Here is a 5,351-nt window from a genome sequence, read left to right as displayed (position 1 = left end):
TACATTTGGGATTTTCTATTCATTTCCCACCCAGTTGACACTGAGCCAATGATAACCGCTCATTAACTGTGCAGCTCTGGATCATTTGTGTGACCCAGACCGTGTTTCTAGGTGGCTGATGACTCTATCACGTAAGGCAGAATCAAAAGCCTTGTTGAAGCCACGACAGATACTATCTGCCAGTATCCCTCTGCGTTCCAAGAGCTCCTTAGAAAAATGTGAAAAAGTTTTCACTGTGATCAATCTAGGTGTTAAATACATTTTTTTTTTTTTTGCACAAGTTTCTGTAAAATGGAACTTGATGATCCTGTACAGATAAAATGGGTAGGCACATTTTCTCTTTCTGGTCACTTTGGGTTCATTCTGTAGCAGTGTGGTTCTCTTGTGATGAATTTCTTCTCAAGCTCTCAGGAGAATTTAGATTCAATTTTTGGTAGTTTAGAAATATTAAAATTATTAAACCGTGACTGATAAGTCACTAAACTGATTAAAGTGAGGAATTAACCTCTGCCCCAGAAGAGTGACAACTTCCAACAGTCAATGCAAGGATCCTGACAGGTTGTCAGGACACTTGGGTCCTGTTGTCAGTTACATCCAAAGCTCATTATTCCATGTTCTTGGGCAACATCCACTACCTGTGTCTCAATTTCTTCACCTGTAAAGTGACAATAACACATGTTTTACTAAATGTGAAGAGGTTTTCTACTATCAAATTAAATAAAATATGTGTAAGTTGTTTTGACACTCTGAAACACTTAACTACATGAATCTAAGATATTTTACAATAATAATGAATTAAACAATATATTTCACAAAGATAAACATTTTTTAATTCTGAAAATTATGATTTCTACTTTGTAGTTGAAACCATGGTTTATAAAATAAATGTTAGTATATTGTGTGATATGTTGCCAAGAAATTTAAAAAATTTTCATTGATATGAATTAGATCATGCAGAAATGAAAACAATTATTTTGATAATTCAAGATAAAAACTACTTTCAACCAAATTCTCCAAATTTCTTTTGTGTATTTGAAATTATCTCAGAGGACCAAAGAAAAATTTTGATGTTACCTATTAAGAAATAGAACCGTACAATCAAATTATGCTTCTGTAAGAAGATGTATGTGAAATTAAATGTTTTTGTACAAACTACCAGTTATAAAATAAATAAATCACAGGTATGTAATGTACAGCACAGGGAATACAGTCCACATTTATAATAACTTTGTATGGTATATAATTTAGAAAAATATTGAATCACTATGTTGTACACCTGAAACTAATATAATTTTATAAGTCAACTGTATTGCAATTAAAAATAAATTAAATATTTTTGTATTATTAAATTGTGCTCTGAAAAAGTTTTAACTTGTGTTATTATTATTTGATCAAGTTAATGTGTAGCCACATCCATAGAACACATTTCCTTTGAAGGAATTCAGAAGCATGAATTAATGTTATTTTTCAGATCTCATTTATTTCCTAACATCCCCTTGGAAAAATTACTTCTAGAATTGGAAGAAAGCAAATAAGGGGCGGTAGAATTACGTTTTTACTTTATGACCTTTTCTACTGTTTACTTTATATCGCATATTGCTGAAACAAGCTGAACAGTGATAGGAAATATTTTGGGGGGTGGAAAATGAAGGTGTGGGAATCGGGCAGCTGGTGGGACTTTAACAATTTTGCCCATTAAGTGTACTACCTACTTTGAAAATGCAAAATCAGACTTTCCTAAAACTCAGAACTCTTCATATGCTGAAGAAACATGCTTGATATCAACCTGAATTTGTTTTTCTTTATTTATGAGTCCTAAATTTTGCTTGAATTTTGGCTTTTTCCTTGAAAATTTATTGCATTTTCTTCATCTAATACAATTTTTTTTTGAAACTGCCAGTGTCTCTGTTCATGCATCTGGAAGTGAAAATGTTGTAATGGCCACAATTACATTTGCTTTATAGGGGAAGGCGAAACAAAAGCTTGGGATTCATAATTACTTCTGACATAATTTCTCCCTTTGAGTACTGTTAGTTTTTTTCCAAATGCTCATTTATAAACATGTCATTGCAGTCATATTATTGGATAGTCAGTAATCTTATAAATTATATAAATAAATTTAAAAGCTCTGTAAAAACAATGAAAATTGTTTTTCTTCTATTTTAGCGAAACAAATCATAACTGATTATTTCAAATAAAAGAACTAAGTGAACAGGGTAACATTTATAATAATAAGAAACTCTGTAATGTTGCCTCCCAAGGGGTTAGCAGCAAACGAAGTTATTCATGAAACTCCTTTGGCTTTTTTGGATAAGACTTTCATAGTTTAGTGTCATATACGGCAGAACAGAAATGAGATGAATAAGCACCTTCTTGGTCCATGAAATTTATTTCTCATCCCATTCTGGTAGCATTGTAGATGAATGTGCTTACAATAATTATAAACATCAAATAATCTGAGGCAGTCGTAGCGATTTAAAGATTTCCTGAGCATCCAAATGCGTGTTCTGATAGTCTGTAATAGCTCTTGGTAGTACAGAAATGTATGTAAGTAAACAGATGAACACGCTTTTGCACCTGAGACTTTATAATTTAAAGACAGGCAATGAAGGAGACAGGTAGATGATTAAAAAAAAATAACATTGATAATGAATCTAACTTCCACATAGATGTGTCATAGTAAAAACAATTTTTTTAAATGAAGAACATTGTGAGCAGACAGGAACACAGGTCAGTGCCAGACACAATCTTGGTCTAATCACTGATTTCCCACCATCACTAAGCAAAGGGAAGCAATACTAGGATTATGGATGATGACTGGTTATTTTTAAGAATTTTTTTTCCTAATTCCTAACTAAATAATTAGACAAAAAAATATTTCCCTTGGTTTCCTCCCAGATGCTGAGGCTGGTCACTGAGCAGGATGCTGAGAGATGGACGTGGGCGCTCAGGGCCATCCCGCTGGACCCAGCTTCACCTTCTCCCCTTAACTGCAGTGCTCAAATTCCCACCAGTGAAAACTGGGATTGGCATTTGGAGAGCCTACACCCGGCATCTCTGTGTGACTTGGCTTCCTCCCAGTGTGACAGCTACAGAGTATTTCTTGCATCATTGCCCATGGCTCCAAGACCAAGTTTTCCAAATAACAAGGAGGTAGCTGGGTCTCCTTTTCTGACCTAGTCTTGGAAGCCATGTGGTATCACGTCTACCTCATTTGTTTAGTTGTGACTCAAAAGCCCACCCAGATTCAAGGGAAGGGGACATAGACTCAACTTCTTAAAGAGTTAACATTGTACATGAACAAGAGGGATGGGAAACATTGTTATGACCATCTTTGGAAAACACAATCTATAGCAGTTTATGTAACTTGTTCTCTTTTTTATAGGTAGTCACTGCTGAGATAATCTCTCTCAGTCCATAAATTTAATTATAAACCAATGAATGCCAAGTTTATATCTGACTTCTACTCTGAGTTCTAAACATGAATATTCAGTTCTCTATTTGACCAGTAGTATTCCCTGCTCCCCCACACCCAAGTCCTGATAATCAAAAATGTCTCCGGATATTATCAGTTGTCTGTTCCTTGCGGGGAACATTGTTCCCAGTTGAAAGCCGTTTGACTAAAGTGATTTTAATTGATTGGTAATGATGTTCTACTTACTAACATTAAAAAATTTAAATGGTTGCTCACGTGCCCTTGTTTCAGGTTTGTTTCTTTGATTGTTTCAAATCTACAAACACACTTTAACGGAGGACTGATTTTGGAGTCCCACTGGTAACTATTATTTTTAAAAGCGGGAGTTGCTAGCATGATTTTCCTGGCTGGTATGAATGAAGCCACTGGGTAAGAGAAAGAGACACCATGCACTGTTATAATTAGTGTGGCTGTTTTAGGCTGCATATCGTTTTACAGATCTTTGACCCATGTGTATTGAAAACAAAAGAAAGACTTACTTTAGGAACAAGAATTCAGTAATGAATGGTAGGATATTTTTGTCAAGATAAATTAATCTTTCTTTTGTGTGAATCCTTTTGCTTTAATGCATTCTCACTGAGCTTTCGTAGAAAATGTCCTACATGTTTATATTCTCCATACTATCTTTCTTTTATTGTAAAATCCATAAAGTAAAGGGAATCAGTTTTCATGCTGTCTTTCAAAACACTGCACACTATGCTTCAGAATTATTTTTGCTGCTTCTGCTGATGATAATGATGACAGTACAAAACCATATGCCAGATATAAATAGTGAAGTGACAGTTATAGTCTGCATACAATAGAATGGATCACTGGCTGCTTTGGGCTTCACTGGAGTCCTCCATAGTCACACAAAAGTGTGCACGGAGTGGGCCCTGAGAAGCTACTTGCAGAGTTTCTGGAAAGAACTGATGTGTTTTTCTAAAGGTTAGAAGCAGAAGAAATTATTCATTATTCATTATTCACTAGAAATGTGTTTCTAGCTTCCTTCTTAAAGGATAAATAGATTGGAGTGTTTTAATTTGGTGACTCTTTTTATGGTTGGCTGGGGTAGAGTTCTCATTTCTTTCTGTGCTAAAATTAAAGAAGCTAATCTCTACTATGTACTTTACATACAAATGTGAAATATATATGTAATATACATAATACATATGAAACTGATATATATTAATATGTATATATATGTTCCTCATTAGCTGGGTGTGTCTTTAGTCATGTTACTTAATATTTTTATATAGTGTTAATAATAATAGGATTTATCTCATACAGTTGTTTTGAGTATGGTATGAATATGATATATAGATACTTAGAATGTTGCACACAGTTTATGTACTCAATAAGCCTAGCTATGGTTACTATTATAGCCTTTCTCTCTCTCGCTTACACACATGCACACCTGTCATATTTTTTTATCTATATGACAAGCATGTATTGAGTATTACTTAGGTGCTGGAATTATACTAGGTGGGCATTAGTCAAGTCAGCTCGGATCCTGTTCTCACGGAGCATGTGTTCCAATGAGGAAGGCAAATCAAAAACAATTTCACAGATAAATAAAAATAACTGCAACTCATCATAAGAGCCAAGAAGGAAATCAGTAGGCAACCAAGGAAGAGAATAAGAAGAAGGACGTGACGGGGAGGCACCATTAGTGGGGTGGTGAGGGAATGCCTCTCTGGGAAAGTGGCATCAGGGTTGCGACTGGAGGGCTGGTGGGACTTAGCGTGTGACTGTGAAGGAAGAGTACAGGTAAGATGGCTTTGCCACCAAAAGACAGTGGCATGTCTTTCATTGTCTTGGTTCTCCATATCCCTTTTGCCAACACCCTAGGAATTGGGGCTTAGAAATACATGCTGATGCTTTTTCACTGACTGAC

The sequence above is a fragment of the Camelus bactrianus genome, chromosome 2 (genome assembly GCF_048773025.1).
Source record: "Camelus bactrianus isolate YW-2024 breed Bactrian camel chromosome 2, ASM4877302v1, whole genome shotgun sequence".
Taxonomy (NCBI): Eukaryota; Metazoa; Chordata; class Mammalia; order Artiodactyla; family Camelidae; genus Camelus; species Camelus bactrianus.
The sequence above is the reverse complement of the archived record's forward strand: the minus strand, read 5'-3'. Positions refer to the sequence as shown.